An 18,068-nucleotide genomic window follows, 5' to 3' on the forward strand; every position below is an offset into this window, starting at 1 on the left:
AAATATATTATCGGGGCGCCTGGGTGGCTCAGTGGGTTAAGCCTCTGCCTTCGGCTCAGTTCATGATCCCAGGGCTCTGGAATCAAGCCCTGCATCGGGCTCTCTGCTCGGCAGGGAGCCTGCTTCGCCCTCTCTCTCTCTCCACCTGCCTCTCTGCCTACTTGTGATCTCTTATCAAATAAATGAACTTAAAAAATCTAAAAAAAAAAAAAAAAAGAAAAACTATATTATCACTGACTAAAGGCCAGCAATGTCTTTCCACTCATCCAGATCACTTTCTACCTTATTACCTTCAGAATTTTTCCATAGATTTCTTATGTGTGGTTAAGCTAAGTCCTAAATACATTTTAGTTTTTGTGAATTTTCTACAAAATGTCTTATTTATAGTTGGTATAACTGGTTTAGAGAAGGATGCTACTGATTTTATTATGTTTGTATTTTACCTGACAACTTTGTGGAAAACTTGTTAGTCCAAATACTTTATGATCCTGATTTACTGCGATCATTGTTTTTTTTAGGTACCTAACCACTAAATTTCCCCCCAAATCACAATTTTATCTTTTTCTCTTCAATTCTTTTTTTTTTTTTTTAAGAGTTTACTTATTTATTTGACACAGAGAAAGAGAGAGATCACAAGTAAGCACAGACGCAGGGAGACAGAGGAGGAAAGAGGCTCCCTGCTTAGCAGAGAGACCAATGCAGGGCTCGATCCTGGGACCCTGAGACCATGACCTCAGCTGAAGGCAGAGGCTTAACCCACTGAGCCACCTAGGCACCCCTCTTTTCTTTTTCAATTCTTAACACTTATTTCTTCTCAGAGCACTGATCAAGAAGACATCAAATGCTGTGTTATTATAGCTGTGTTAGTCAATGTCCTCATCTTGACCCATCTTTTAAAAAGAGTATCTAAATGTTTTCAGTAGGTATAGTTTGTTGTAGAATTTCAGCAATCATCGAACCTAATGGAAAAACATTTATTTCATGTTTTTAGATAAATTCATTAGGAATGTCTGTCTTTATAGGAATATACCTATACATATCATATATAAATATATATATATATATGTCTATCTTACATAACAGAAAAACAAGTACATATAAATGTCAGCTCCCATATATCCCTGATTTGTTGAGTTGTTATCAAAACATTACTAAAGCATTTTTTCTGCATCTGAAGATATCAAATAATTTTTCCCTAGAAATCATTAATACATAAATGGAGTTACATAAAATATATTGATAAATTTCTGATGAATCATGTTCTAACTTATATAACTATTACTTAACAATTACGTATTATAAAATACATTTTCATTTTATTTAGCCCTTACCTTATTTCTGATTTTCCTTACATAATCATAAGAAGAGCTGATATTTTTCCTCTTTATTGGGATTAGAATTGCACTAGTCTCCTTAAATGAGTTTAGAAGGTTCGATTTTTCTCTTTTCTTCAACATTTTATGCAGGCACTTTAATTAGTCTTAAAAAATAGAATTCCTGTGAAAACAGCAGGAACTTGGAATTATTTTATCTCATTTCAAAATTATATCATCCTTTTATTAATCTTTTCTATGAAATAGCTATTAACTTCATAATCTTTAGCAATCTTTATAATTTCTTTTTATTATAAATTATTTAAGAATGCATCATTTGATTTCTAAACATATTGAATTTTTAATAAGGCTTTGGATTATTAATTCTTTTTTTTTAATTTTAAAAAGATTTTATTTATTTGTCAGAAAGAGAGAGAGAGCACAAGCAGGGGGAGCAGCAGGCAGAGGGAGAAGCGGACTCCCTGCTGAGCAAAAAGCCCGATGCAAGATTTGATCCCAGGACCCTAGGAACACAACCTGAGCTGAAGGCAGGCACTTTTACCAACTGAACCACCCAGGTGCCCCTCGGTTATTAAGTCTTAACTGGAGAATTTCTTCTGTATAATATTGACACCATGGGTAACTTTGGTTTTTAGTGACATAATCCATAGTCTGGTTTTGAAAATGTTCTGGTTCATACCTTTATAATTAGTAGTCCAAGCAATATTCATTCTTTTGCTTTTAACTCAGATACCTCTCATTATTTCTTACTTGATTTGTCAGTCCCTGAGAAGTGTGTGTTAAAATGGCCAACTTATCAACTCTCTTCAGCAATCCGCAGTTTCAGTTTTCTTAAGCTCTGGATTTACATACATACATATTTATACATATCCACTGTTATATTATCTTCTATATTATTCCTTTTTAGATGATAAATTATTAACTGTCATTCCTCAGAGAAATTAAATCACTGGTTTGCATACAATAAACCTCTAGTAATCTTTTTAATTGAATTAGGTTAGAACTGAATCAGATAATGTAACCGGTTTTTAAGAGTGGGCAAGGAGGGAACAGGGAAGTCGGAGGACTACAAATGAATTAGAATTATCGGTACATCCTTCTGCTCTTGAAATTTTACTGAGATTGAATGTCCCCAAGAGTTTCAAAAGCCAATTTATTCTGAGCTATAACCTAAGATATTACTGAGTTTATCAAACTGGGACTAGAAACTAGATCTTCTAATTCAGTTTGAAAAGGTAAGGAAAAGGAAGTCAGAGAGAAAGAGGCATACACACACTTAAGAGACCAAGGAATGAGAAAAACCAGAAATGGAGCCAGCAAGGGAAAGAGAGAGAGAGAGACCAAAAGAGATAAAAAGAGAGACAGAGACATAAAGACAGGGGGGAGAACTCCCACACTCTCTGAACAATTACTGTGGTGCAGGCACTGGGGTTATGTTCTTTACTATTTTGCTGAAATGCACAAATATACTCCACAGAATCATTTTTAACAAACAAGAAGACCATTTCCAAGAGAAAACACAGATCAGACTTTTCCCAACACAGCTGAAATATTTATGATTTGTCTTCAGAGTCAATTTAATTCAGATTTAAGGAGATGACTTTTCATAATCCATGGGCATGATCTATTTTTAGCACATTTTAGCAAATATTTTACTATAATTTTAGCAGAAATAACAAGGCCAAAATTTATGCCACTGGCTAGCTTATTTTTCTGATATTTCTACTCTAATACTCTCCAAACCCCATTATATAACTACATCTAAATATATAACCAATAACCACATTTGAAAGAAATATACTTAGGATATAATTCATTTATGTTAGTAACAGAAGTAATCAATACTTTCTAACATCATTCAATCTAAAAATCATATAATCGTAGCTGTCTAAAATATGAACAATGTTAAAAATTGTTTTCTTATGTATATATAGTGTCTACCATGTTACAATTTTTACACTTTGGCTTTCAGTTTCCTAATAAGGAATCCACATAAACTTAGGTTTTCAAGTGGCATGTTTTTACCTGATCTTCTCAATTTCTTATTAAAATCAGCTTAAATTGGCTTAATATTACTTCCACTGGGATAGTTGCAAATAATAAACTGGATTCTAATGAGTAATGCTTGGGGTCTACAAAAACTCTAAAATTATTTGCAAATGCTGTATGTGTGTGTAAAATCCTAACTGTAAGGGAATTAATAATGGTAATATCTGCATTGATGAATGACTCATCAAGCCATGTTTTTTTGTTGTTGTTGTTGTTAATATTTTTAAAACTTTGAAGATGCTAAGTCAAAACTAATTAGAAGTAATTTAACTATTAACACATACCAACTCATTATTTGTTATAAATTCATCTGATTGTTTGTAGGAAGACAAATGTCAGGAAAGTTGTTCAACACTCAATAACCATGGTTGAATGAAAATGTTTATTACTAAACCTTTATCCTCTGAATATGGATTCCATCACAACTATGCAAATAATTTATTACATTGACTTGATTTAGGATAGGTAAGTATTTCCTGAGTTCAATTTATCTATGGTATAAAAAATTCATATTAAAAGATAAACATAAAACCTATGCATTGGTTCATAAAAGAGTGTCTAATAGTTTGTAAATGAGCCATCTATTAAGACTGTCAGCTGGAGATAAGAAATTAATAAGCCTCTTGAGGGTAGTAAATTGTTGTAGTCACTTAAAAATAAGTTGGCCCCGCAAGGGACATTGGATCCAAGTTTTAGGGTTGTATATCTTGAAACTGTGAATAATTGTTACACACACACATAAGAATTAGATATCTGAAAAAGCAATAAAATCTTAACATTTATTGGAAAATAAAAGTGAAGATGAAACTTACCCTTTGAAAAGCTTTATGAAGCTGTTTTTTCATAGATATAAATGTCTTTACAGCTGGACTTTAATATTCATATGTGTAAGAATCAGCTATTGCTTCTTGACAGTTATAAAGAAACAACAAGTTCAAAACAGTGAAAATAATCTACACTATGCCCTTTATAATAAGATACAATTAAGGCTGTTATAAAATTTGTCATCCAAAGTGAAAACTTTGAGACTGAGAGGGAATACTAACAACAATTACACTGGGCTGAAAAAGAGGCTTTCCAGGACAAACTGAAAAATAGGATTACCTTCACTACAAGGAACTTTGAATCCTTCCAATTTACTTCTTTTTCCTAGAAGAACCGTGTCAGTACATGAAGCACTGAGATGCTGTCCTGAACAGGTTTAGGATGGCAAACTGGTTTCAAGGATCACCTGCCCTGGACTGATCTTGGAGCACTGTACTAAGTGAAAGGCTGTGCTGGGACTCAGGGGAAGATCAGTTCTCAGGGAAAGAGGTGGTGCTATAGGTATGGAGTATTTTCTGATTTTGATGGAGTCTGCTGTTTTACTAGTTTTAACACTTTATTCTTCTGCCTTCCTTGTTTATTGACAGAATTAACAATAGCTACCCACACAATCTACATTAACAATCTTCAAAAAAAAACTCTACCTGATTCCTTAGAACTATTGTGCCCATTTTAATGTTATGGAAGCCAAGATACTGAGCATTTTAAAAATTACCCAAACTGTTAAGTGGCAGGGCTGGGATCCAAAGAGGGGAATTCTAGCTCTAGATACTGTATATTTAACCAGTTTGCTAGAATTCCTTTTGGGTAGTGCTTGAGATTTGTGGAACTCTTAGTTAATAATGTCCAAAATGAATTAAAAATCCAAGTTGAATATTTTATGACTACTTACAAATAACATATATACCAGTTCACTCTAAAACTAACAAATTCCTATGATCAGGAAAAAAAAATGAAAGAAAATATTTAAGTATGAATAAGACTAGGGTCCACATAAGAGGTCTTAAAATCACCTAAAATTTTTTTATCCAGTTTGCTTGGAACAATCACTTTTGTATCCACAGCAACTAGAAGGCCCTATTTGGCATATTTATGGTGCTTACTGAATCACTGTAAAATGAGTGAATGAATAGTTACAGATAAACCTGTGAGCTTTTTTCCTATCCTTTACTCCAATTGCTGTCCTTAAAAGCCAAGAAGGATAGGAGTAAGGGAAGAGTGAGGATGCTCAACAAGCCATTGGTATATTTCTTTGGAAACAGCCAAGTGAAATGCCATGGGTGGTGGCTGGAAAAACCTTGCCCTAAGATGGGAGTCATTAAATAGTCTCAGTAAATATTGCTATGAATAATGTCTGAAAAGCCAATTGATATCTATAGAAGGATTATAATGAATCATTTATATCCAAGAAAACATTTGTACTAAAATTTAGAACATCATGGAACTGAAACAAACTGGCTTGAATTCAAATAAAATTGGAGGCTAATCCTGCTCTTTTAAATATCCTACTCATTCCAGCTCTTTCAAAGGATCTGGTTAAAAGATTAAGGAGGGAAGAAGCAATCCTGTGGAAATAAAAGTATTCAGTCATATAAGAAAACATTACATGGTAAGTGTGGATTAGTAAAACTCAAAACAAAACAAAAAAAGAAATAATGCTAGAAACAGAAAAGAAATAATGCTTGTGGAATACATTTAAACTAACTTGATTTGTTAAATTATTGTTTTGTTTCTACTGTGGTAAGAATACTTAACATGAAATCTAACCTCTTCAATTTTTTTAAAGATTTTATTTATTTGAGAGAGGGAAATCCGAGAGTGAGTAAGAAAGCATGAGCAAGGGAGAGGGAAAAGCAGATTCCCCATTGAGCAGGAAGTGAGAGCCATGTGGGACTCCATCCCAGGACTCTGGGATCATGACCTGAGCCAAAAGCAAACACTTAACTGAATCAGCCACCCAGGTGCCCTTCAATTTTTAAGTGCAAAAGACATATGGTTAAGAATAGGTGTGGTGTTGTACGGATATCTGGACTCACTCATCTGGCCTGACACCACCTATTGAACAGAAACTTCCCATTTCCCCCTTCCCTCAGTCATTCTGCTCTCTGCTTCTATGATTTTGACTGTCTTAGATATTTGATATAAGTGGAGTCAAGTAGTATTTGCTTCTGTTACTGTTTATTTCATTTAGTATAACGTCCTCCAGATCCATCCATGTTGCCACCTATGGCAGAATTTCCTTCTTGTTTGAGGCTTCATGAATAATACTCCATATTCCGTTTTATGTATATACCACATTTTCTTTATCTGTACATCTGCAGATAGCCATTTACATTGTTTCCATGTCTTGGTTATTGTGAATAATGCTGCAATAAACATGGGAGTACAGACGTCTCTTTGAGATCCTCATTTCAACACTTTTGAATAAATATCCAGACATGCAATTGCTGGATCAAATGGCAGTTCTATTTTTCCTTTTTGGCGGGGGGGGATGGGAGGCAGGGGCAGAGGAACAGGTAGAGAATCTTAATCAGGCTCCATGTCCAGTGCAGAATTTAATGAGGGGCTCAGTCTCATGACCTTGATATCATGACCCGAGTCAAAATCAAGAGCTTGATGCTTAACCAGATGAACTACCCAGGTACCCAAGTAGTTCTATTTTTAATTTTTTCAGTAAACCCCACAATGTTATCCATAGATAACATTATATTATATGTTATCTATGGATAACATTATCATAACATTATGGATAATGTTATCCATAGAGATTGTACCTTTTTAAATTTTTACCAAAAACATACAAAAGTTCCAATTTCTCTACATCTTTCCCAACACCTGCTATTTTTTCTTTAATAATAGCCATCATAACAGGTGCAAGGTAATATCCCACTGTGCTTTTGAATTGCATTTCCCTGCTGATTAAATGATGTTAAACATCTTTTTATACACTTGTTGGTCATTCCTATATCTTCTTTGGAGAAATGTCCATTCAAGTTCTTTAACTATTTATTTATTCACTGTTATTTTTTAAAGGAGATTGAACAACATATTTTATTAGGATTTTTTCCCCATTATGAAATCTGTAATTGAGATAGTCCCTCATGGGTTGAGGGTAACTCCTGGAAAAGAACACCAGGGAATCAGGATAAAAACACAATGAGAGGAGAAATGAAGAGGCAGGATCAAAACTATTGCCATGCATCCATGAAAAAACAATCTTGTTTCCGGAACAGCTACAAACAAGCCAAATTTGGGACAGTGAAGCATGTCAGGGCACCAAGTTTAGCTGGTTTATCAAATAAATGTTGATATAACATTGTCTTAGCCTAGTGTGCATCATCTTTTTTTTTCTCTTTTTTAATTTTTTTAATTAACATATAATGTATTATTAGCCCCAGGGGTATAGGTCTGTGAATCGCCAGGTTTACACACTTCACAGCACATATCTTCCTCAACGTCCATAACCCCATCACCCTCTCCCTAACCCCCTCCCCGCTGCAATCCTGTTTGTTCTGTGAGATTGAGTCTCTTATGGTTTGTCTCCCTCCCGATCCCATCTGTTTCATTTATTCTATTCCTACCTCCAAACCCCCCATGTTGCCTCTCAACTTCCTCATATCAGGGAAATATGATAATTGTCTTTCTCTGATTGACTTATTTCACTAAGCATAGCACCCTCTAATTCCATCCGCGTCGTCGCAAATGGCAAGATTTCATTTCTTTTGATGGCTGCATAGTATTTCTTTGTGTATATATATACCACCTCTTCTTTATCCATTCATCTACTGATGGACATCTAGGTTCTTTCCCTAGTTTGGCTATTGTGGACATTGCTGCTATAAACATTCGGGTGCATGTGCCCCTTCAGATCACTACATTTGTATCTTTAGGGTAAATACGCAGTAGTGAGATTGCTGGGTCATAGGGTAGCTCTATTTTCAACTTTCTGAGGAACTTCCATGCTATTTTCCAGAGTGGGTGCACCAGCCTCCGTTCCCACCAACAGTGTAGGAGGTTTACCCTTTCTCGGCATCCTGGCCAGCATCTGTCATTTCCTGACTTGTTAATTTTAGCCATTCTGATTGCTGTGAGGTGGTATCTCATTGTCGTTTTGATTTGTATTTCCCTGATGCCGAGTGATGTGGAGCACTTTTTCATGTGTCTGTTGGCCATCTTTGCAGAAATGTCTGTTCATGTCCTCTGCCCATTTCTTGATTGGATTATTTGTTCTTAGGGTGTTGAGTTTGATAAGTTCTTTATAGATTTTGGATACTAGCCCTTTATCTGATGTGTCGTTTGCAAATATCTTCATCCACTGAGTCAGTTGTCTTTTGGTTTTGATGACTGTTTCCTTTGCTGTGTAAAAGCTTTTGATATTGATGAAGTCCCAATAGTTCATTTTTGCCCTTGCTTCCCTTGACTTTGGCAATGTTCCTAGGAAGAAGTTGCTGCGGCTGGGACAGAAGAGGTTGCTGCCTGTGTTCTCCTCAAGGATTTTGATGGATTCCTTACTCACATTGAGGTCCTTCATCCATTTTGAGTCTATTTTCGTGTGTGGTGTAAGGAAATGGTCCAGTTTCATTTTTCTGCATGTGGCTGGCTGATTTTCCCAACACCATTTGTTGAAGAGACTGTCTTTTTTCCATTGGACATTCTTTCCTATTTTGTCAAAGATTAGTTGACCACAGAGTTGGGGGTCTATTTCTGGGCTCTCCATTCTGTTCCATTGATCTATGTGTCTGTTTTTGTTCCAGTACCATACCGTCTTGATGATGACAGCTTTGTAATAGAGCTTGAAGTCCGGAATTGTGATGCCACCAACTTTGGCTTTCTTTTTCAATATTCCTCCGGCTATTCAAGGACTTTTTGGTTCCATATACATTTTAGGATTATTTGTTCCATTTCTTGGAAAAAATGGATGGTATTTTGATAGGAATTGCATTCAAAGTGTAGATTGCTTTAGGTAGCATAGATATTTTCACAATATTTGTTCTTCTAATCCATAAGCATGGAACATTTTTCCATTTCATTATGTCTTCCTCAACTTCATGAGTACTTTATTGTTTTCTGAGTATAGATTCTTTCCCTCTTTGGTTAGATTTATTCCTAGGTATCTTATGGTTTTCGGTGCAATTATAAATGTGATTGACTCCTTAATTTCTCTGTCTTCTATCTAGTTGTTGGTGTATAGAAATGCAATTGATTTCTGTGCACTGATTTTATATCCTGACACATTATTGAATTCCTGTTCACGTTCTAGCCGATTTGGAGTGGAGTCTTTGGAGTTTTCCACATATAGTATCATATCATCTGCAGAGAGTGATAGTTTGACTTGTTCTTTGCCGATTTGGATGCCCTTAATTTCTTTTTGTTGTCTGATTGCTGAGGCTAGGACTTCTAGTACTATGCTGAATAGCAGCGGTGATAATGGACATCCCTGCCATGCTCCTGACCTTAGCGGAAAAGCTCTCAGTTTTTCTCCATTGAGAATGATATTCACTGTGGGTTTTTCATGGATGGCTTTGATGATATTGAGGTATGTACCCTCTATCCCTACACTTTGAAGAGTTTTGATCAAGAAAGGATGGTGTACTTTGTCAAAAGCTTTTTTAGCATCTGTTGAGGGTATCATATGATTCTTGTTCTTTCTTTTATGAATGTATTGTATCATATTGATTGATTTGTGGATGCTGAACCAACCTTGCAGTCCTGGAATAAATCCTGCTAGGTCATGGTGAATAATCCTTTTAATATACTGTTGGATCCTATTGGCTAGTATTTTGGTAAGAATTTTTGCATCTGTGTTCATTAAGAATATTGGTCTGTAATTCTCTTTTTTGATGGGATCTTTGTCTGGTTTTGGGATCAAGGTGATGCTGGCCTCATAAAATGAGTCTGGAAGTTTCCCTTCCATTTCTATTTTTTGGAACAGTTTCAGGAGAATAGGAATTAATTCTTCTTTAAATATTTGGTAGAGTTCCCCTGGGAAGCCATTTGCCCCTAGGCTCTTGTTTGTTGAGAGATTTTTGATGACTGCTTCAATCTCCTTACTGGTTATGGGTCTGTTCAAATTTTCTATTTCTTCCTGGTTCAGTTGTGGTAGTTTATATGTCTCTAGGAATGCATCCATTTCTTCTAGATTGTCAAATTTGCTGGCGTACAGTTGCTCATAATATGTTCTTATAATTGTTTGTATTTCTTTGGTGTTGGTTGTGATCTCTCCTCTTTCATTCATGATTTTATTTGTTTGGGTCCTTTCTCTTTTCTTTTTGATAAGTTTGGCCAGGGGTTTATCAATCTTATTAATTCTTTCAAAGAACGAGCTCCTAGTTTCTTTGATTTGTTCTATTGTTTTTTTGGTTTCTATTTCATTGATTTCTGCTCTGATCTTTATAATTTCTTTTCTCCTGCTGGGTTTAGGCTTTCTTTGTTGTTCTTTCTCCAGCTCTTTTAGGTGTAGGGTTAGGTTGTTTATTTGCGACCTTTCTTGTTTCTTGAGAAAGGCTTGTATTGCTATATATTTTCCTCTCAGGACTGCCTTTGCTGTGTCCCAGATTTTGAGCTGTTGTGTTTTCATTATCATTTGTTTCCATGAATTTTTTTCAATTCTACTTTAATTTCCTGGTCGGCCCCTTCATTTTTTAGAAAGATGCTCTTTAGTCTCCATGTATTTGGGTTCTTTCCAAATTTCCTCTTGTGATTGAGTTCTAGCTTCAGAGCATTGTGGTCTGAAAATATGCAGGGAATGATCCCAATCTTTTGATACCGGTTGAGACCTGATTTACGACCCAGGATGTGGTCTATTTTGGAGAATGTTCCATGTGCACTACTACAGAAGAATGTATATTCTGTTGCTTTGGTTATTCATTGATATTTAATCACAGGAGAACCTTAAACATTCTGGATATTAACTCTTTATCAAATGCATAGTTTCAAATATTTTTTCCCATTCCACAGGTTGCCTTTAATTTGTGGATTGTTTGCTTTGCAGCATAGAAGCTTTTCAGTTTGAAATATTCCTACTTGCCACTTTACTTTTGTTGCTTATGCTTTTGGCATTTTAGCTAATAAATCATGGCTAATACTATGGTGAAGAAGCTTTACTTCTGTTTTCTTATAGGATTTATACAGTTTCCAAACTTTTACTGAATTCTATAATGTATTTTGAGTTGATTTTTTATGTGTGGTATAATATAAGGGTTTAATTTAATAAATACATAAACAGAGTAGAAAAATTTAAAAATCAACAAAGCTAAGAGTTAATTTTTTGAAGAGAGAAAAAAACTAACAAATTTTAGCTAGGCTAACTAAGAAAAAAGAGCACTCAAATAAGTAAAATCATAAATCGAAGAGAAGACATCACAACTGGTGCCAGAGAGATAACAAGGATAAGAGGCTGCTATTGTTTTCTTTTAAAGATTTTATTTATTTATTTGACAGAGAGAGAGAGAGAGATCACAAGTAGGCAGAGAGAGGCAGAGAGAGGAAGGGAAGCAGGCTCCCTGCCTAGCAGAGAGCCCGATGTGGGGCTCATTCCCAGGACCCAGGGATCATGACCTGAGCTGAAGGCAGAGACTTTAACCTACTGAGCCACCCAGGTGTCCCAAGAGGCTGCTATCAACAATTACACGTTAACAAACTCGATGTCCTAGAAGAAATGTGTAAATTCTAGAAATATACAACCTACCAAGATTGGATCCAAAAGAAACTGAAAATCTCAAAGAATTAATAAGTAAGGAGATCAAATCAGTAATCAAAACTTCCAGGGGAAAAAAAAAAAAAAAAGCCCTAGGGGCATTTGGGTGGCTCAGTGTGGTTAAGCCTCTGCCTTAGGTCATGATCTCAGGTTCCTGGGATCAAGTCCCACATTGGGCTCTCTGCAAGCAGGGAGCCTGCTTCCCTCTCATTCTCTCTGCCTGCCTCTTTGTCTACTTGTGATCTCTGTCTGTCAAATAAATAAATAAAATCTTAAAAAAAAAAAATACCACGAAAAAACCCAGGACCAGATGTTTTCCCTAGTAAATGTGGCCAAATTAAAAAAAAATAAATAAATAAGGCCAAAACGTTTCAAACTTTCCAAAAATTAGAGGAATGAGCACTGCAAAACTCATCTTACGACGCCAGCATTACCCTATTACCAAAGCCAGGTAAAGATACCACAAAAAAGTTATAAGTCAAGATCCCCAATAAATAAAGATACAAAATCCCTTGAAAGTATTAACAAACTGAATTCAACAACACATTAAAAGGACCATGTGCCACGAGTAAGTAGAATTTATACCTGGATAAAGGATGGTTCAAGATACATCCATTAATGTGAAATATCACATTAAAGAATAAAGAGTAAAAATCATGTGATCATCTCAATAAATGCAAAAAAAAAAAAATTTGAGAAAATTCAATATCCTTTCTGAAAAAACCTTCATCATCCTAGGTATACAAGGAATTTATTTTAACATAGTGAAGAACATATATAACAAGCCCACAGGTAACATCACAATCGACATTTAAAAGCTGAAAGCTTTTCCTCTAAAGATCAACAATAAGGAAAGGATTCTCATTCTTGCTGCTTTAATTCAGTATAGAACTATAAGTTATAGCCAATGCAATTAGGCAAGAAAAAGAAATAAAGGGCATCCAAGTCACAGAGGAAAAAGTAAAAATTATGTTTGCTGATGACATGTTCTTACATGTAGAAAAACCTAAATAATCCACAAAAATCCAAGAGAATAATAAATAAGTATAAAAAATTTCCAGGATAAAAAAAACAACAACAACAAAAAAGGAAATCAGTTATGTTTCTGTATCTTAGCAATAAACTATGCAAAAAGGGAATTAAGAAAATAATCCCACGTACAGTAGCATCACAAAACAAAACCAAACAAAACTTTGGAACAAACTTAACCAAGGATGCTGAAACTACGCTGAAAACTATGATAAATTGATGAAAGATATTTTATTTTTTTTTAAAGACTTTATTTATTTATTTGACAGAGAGAGATCACAAGTAGGCAGAACAGAAGGCAGATGGAGAGGGGGGAAGCAGGCTCCCTGCTGAGCAGAGAGCCTGATGCAGGGCTTGATCCCAGGACCCTGAGATCAAAACCTGAGCCAAAGGCAGAGGCTTAACCCACTGAGACACGTAGGCGCCCCAATGAAAGACATTTTAAAGACACCGAAGCCTTTTTTAAAATATCAACATTTCACCAGTAATAATTGAAGCTGTTGTTAAAAACAAATGCCTTTTATTTTATATGCTTATTATTATACTTAATGACTAGTTTAATATTACGTAAACGATGATTCTAGGAAAAGAGTAAAATTAATTTACATTAAAAGTAAAATAATGAAGGGGCACCTGGGTTCAGTCCTTAAGGCTCAGTCCTTAAGTGCTTGCCTTCGGCTCGGGTCATGATCCCCGGGGTCCTCATGCATTGGGCTCCCTCCTCCGTGGGAAGCCTGCTTCTCTTTCTCCCATTCCCCCTGCTTGTGTTCATGCTCTCGTTATCCCTCTCTCTGTGAAATAAATATATAAAATCTTAAAAAAAAAAAAAAAAGTAAAATAATGAAGAGTCTAAAGATAGAGAAACAGAAAAGGAACTAATAAAGATAACCTTTAGGGGCACCTGGGTGGCTCAGTGGGTTAAAGCCTCTACCTTCAGCTCAGGTCATGATCCTAGGGTCCTGGAATCAAGCCCCGCATCAGACTCTCTGCTTGGCGGGGAGTCTGCTTCTACTTCTCTCTCTACCTCCCTCTCTGCCTACTTGTGATCTCTCTCTCTGTCAAATAAATAAATAAAATCTTAAAAAAAAAAAAAGATAACCTTTAAATAGGCTCCAGTTACAAAGTGTATTTAAAATTATCAACTCTGAAAACCCAAATGTCAAAATATAATTAGACTATAGTTTATTTGCAGAAACAGAATTAAACAGCTCTAAGAATAGACTTCAAGCAGGTTTTCTTTTTGTATATAATTAAACATTTTCAGAAGATTAATGACAAATCTGCAGAAGCAGGTCATGTTGCTAGGTGTTTTCTTTGCAATGTAAACTACAACTGAATCATTTCAATAAAATGTCAGTTACAAGAGCATGGACGAGTCACCTAAAGTACTATATATCCACTATTTTAGAAGTTCACATATATCAATGATCTTTAATTATAATAAGCATCACAACTGTCCCAAAATGCTCATGAGAAAGTCATCTGAGAGAAAGTTACTCAAGATAAGACAGCAAGTGAGCAACAGAGGCAGCATTCAAACTCATCTCTGAGGTCAGAAGGCACTAGAACATATGCATGTACATGGGCTTTAAATTTAGACACATGAGATGTGGAATTTATACCATTAAAATTTTATTTCAAATTTCATTTAATCCAAAATTCCTATGGTTCTGTACCCTAATCTTAATTCCCAGTTTTATTTCTAGACTTTTTTTTTTTCCCTTGGTCAGTCTCTAACCCCATGCAAACTAATGAAGCTTCAAATTTCCTCCTGAGAAAGGGATAGTTAAAATATTTGACCATTTTCAGGGCCTCACTGCTACCCAATCAGAACTGCATCAGGTACAAGAAGCCAGACCCAGTGAACAGACATTTGGTGGATGAATTCAGAATTGCTCCAAGGCATTTGGGTCCTGGCTTTTCCTATTTCCTGCATACATATTTCCCATTATAGCCACTCTGTTTACCTACCAGGCTGAACCTCCTCTACCGTATACACTCTGGGGACAGGGAATGCCAAGAACGATTGTCAGCTTTAAAATAACACCTTAAAGGACAAAAAACAAAAGATAAATGGGGGCGCCTGACTGCCTCTTGGAAAAGCATGCAAATCCTGACCCCCGGGATTTTGAGTTTGATCCCCACATTGAGTATAGAGATAGCTAAAAAAAGAAAGATTTTTTTTTTGATATGTGTCTCCAATTTAGAAAATTAACAGAAGTAGACACTTAATTGAAAAACTAAGATAAAAGAGAGTATGACAACTAAAAATATCTCAGAGTAGACTCAATCAAAAATATGTAAGTAGAACTATACTTGGTAAAGACAGATATGTTTATTTGCCATGTAAGTTTAAACAACTGAATTTAGCATCTTAAGATGCTAGTTCAAAGTTAATACTGAAATTAGAGGTGAAGCTTCCAAAAGGTAAGACATTTACATAATATACTACATAATACACTATGTGGGGTAAATGTATTGGGGTTTTTATACCCAGAATATACAAACTGAAATTTTTTAATCTGACCAGCATTCTGTGCACTATACCAGGTGTTCTTCATGTGCTATTTACATTCTTCTCTTGGTAACCATGTATTAAGGTTATTACTAGTCCTCACTTCACAGCTGAAGAAACTGAAGTCCAGAGAGTCTAAATAACTTCCCTAGAGATTTAAGCAGCACATACAGGGCATGTTTTTTTCTTTATATTCTGCATTGCGGGAGAAATGTTCCTAAGCAGGAACTATTGTTCATATCGCAAGGGAGTGGGAAGAAAAGAACAATTACTACTGGAAGATATAACTGCAGATATATCTAATTTCCGAGGGTTTCATCTGGCTAAAACAGTGAGTCCCCGAAAGAATAAACATGGAAATGTCTTCACCTACAAATAAATTTTATGTTAGACTATTTCCTTAATAAGTGAACCATTTTCTTTAGGATCCAAAGCCTTCCCTCTTCCTCATCCCAACATGTTATTGAAATTGATGGCAATAAAATCACTGCATTCCAAAGGCTGAAAAATTTAATGACTTGTCAGTATAAAATAACATATTTATATGCTGAAAAAGAGCTGAAGAGAGTGGTATACACGTGCTTCTGGGAACTGTGGTGTCTATGGGAAATCCCATGTTTTATAGTATGTGGTTAATGACACACACAGTGCCTCCAGAGCAAAATGGGCCACTTCCAAAGGTAAGATTGCTCCATCTTCATCCCATTCCTCCCTTGGGTTTTTTTTTTTTTTAAGTTTACAGACCTCTAGTAATTAAAAATATTATCAGCCTCATTGGCCAAATCTTTGAGCCACAACTTTCTCTGGGTTCATTCCCTCTAAGCCCAAAATCTCATGAATGCAGCCAAAGGCCTTCAGATAAAGTTATACTTGAAATGCCTCTGGTGTGTTCTGGAGAGTAACGTCATTTCTAAGCTATACCTATGTCGCATGTCAAAACTACTGGTCTTTTGATCTTCTTAGAGCAGATCACGTACTGTAAACTGAAATATGAGGGCAGTGCTTTTCAGTCTCCATTTAACTGTCATTCTTTGAAATATTTTATGTCACCTGCCCAACTTCCTTCTACCCTTCTGAATGCTGGGTGACAGAGCCAGAGAGTGGCTGAGCAAATGAATGACCTTGGGTTCTGCCAGCCAAGGTCTGGAGTCATGGGCTATCACCTGAATAGAGCCGGACTGCCAGGATCAATATGAGGAGCAGACTGGAAATCTGAGAGCAAAGACCGGAGCTTCACCTGCTGGGCAGGACCTATCTAAAAGGAACAGAGAATAATGGTCATACATCACAGAGCCAAGAGGTTAGTGATCGGGAAAACAAATCAAAGTGAAAGAAGTTAAGGAATAACTTAGATTAGTTCCATGTAATTTCACCAGAAAAATGACTGGACTTAGCAACTCCCCTTTTGGGATTCTCAGGGGATTTCAACTCAAGTGAAGGGTCCAGTTTTGTTTGAACACCCTCTTCCTTGGCATGTGTTCCAGAGCTTTCTTGAATCTCCCTGGAAGGAATGTGAGGTATGTGTAGAGCTTGCAGAGTTATCATGGCTGCCTTCAAGGCATGTCTTTCCAGTATTGAGACTGGTTTTGGTGCAGATGGGGCCCAATATGTTCTCCACTATGGATTCTGGTTCCTGTCACGGGCTACTGGAGATGGATTAATGGCATGGAAACATGAAGCCACATGCATTTCAACATAGATGTTAAAGAGCCAGTAGTGTGTACCAACAATTTGGTCTGGTTTATACAAAAGAGTCATTTTTTTCTACTAATATGGAGCAGGTCATATAATATAGAAGTAAGCAGTCTACAGAGCCTGAACCTTGTATGAATTGAAAGGTTTTAAGTTTCTCCAAAGCATCCTGATGCTTTCAAATCTATGACAGTACAAAAGCCAAAAATCCAATGACAACTATACATAATTTCCAAATCATACATCCATTCTTCTCTTCCTTTACACACACAATTTACCAGTGAGTGTTCAATAGATGATAGACAAGACTGAGTCAACCCTCCGCTCATTTACACCCAAGTTGACAATAATGGACCTCACTACTGGGGCGGTGATTACAGCTTACAGGTAGTGGCTACATAATCATTAAGATTATCATCAATCTTAAGAATTGTAGGTAGGCTGGTTTCTATTAATGGAATTGGAAATACTGGGGTTAGGGAACAAAGAAGGCTCATGGAAGCCAATTGCTCTCTGAGGGTATGATCTAAAAGCCAGAGGGGATTTAAGTTTTTAAGGAGATTCTCATCTTTTGAAGTACTGAATATGCTGCAAATCAGACCAAGATATTAAAGTCACAACAAAACTGCACAGGGGATGAATTTCAATAAGTTTCAATAAGTCATTTGTCAAATTCAGATCCTTGATAGAAAAAGGAGAAAATGAAGAAATCCAAGATGGGAATATTTATTAGATGAGCATGAAAATCTTGAACCCCGAAATTCTCTATATCTTATGCCTCAATAGGAGTAGCCTCACCTCATCCCCGATCATCATGTTCCTGACTAGAAATCGTGCAATGTCTTCAGATGACACTGCTGCCTCTGATGACAGTACCTGTTTTTCTCTAGATCTGCCCCAGCTCTCCTCATTGCCTCTGGTCAAATAA

Source organism: Lontra canadensis, unplaced genomic scaffold, assembly GCF_010015895.1.
Source record: "Lontra canadensis isolate GAN:19392208 unplaced genomic scaffold, GSC_riverotter_1.0 scaffold372, whole genome shotgun sequence".
In the NCBI taxonomy this organism is placed as follows: domain Eukaryota; kingdom Metazoa; phylum Chordata; class Mammalia; order Carnivora; family Mustelidae; genus Lontra; species Lontra canadensis.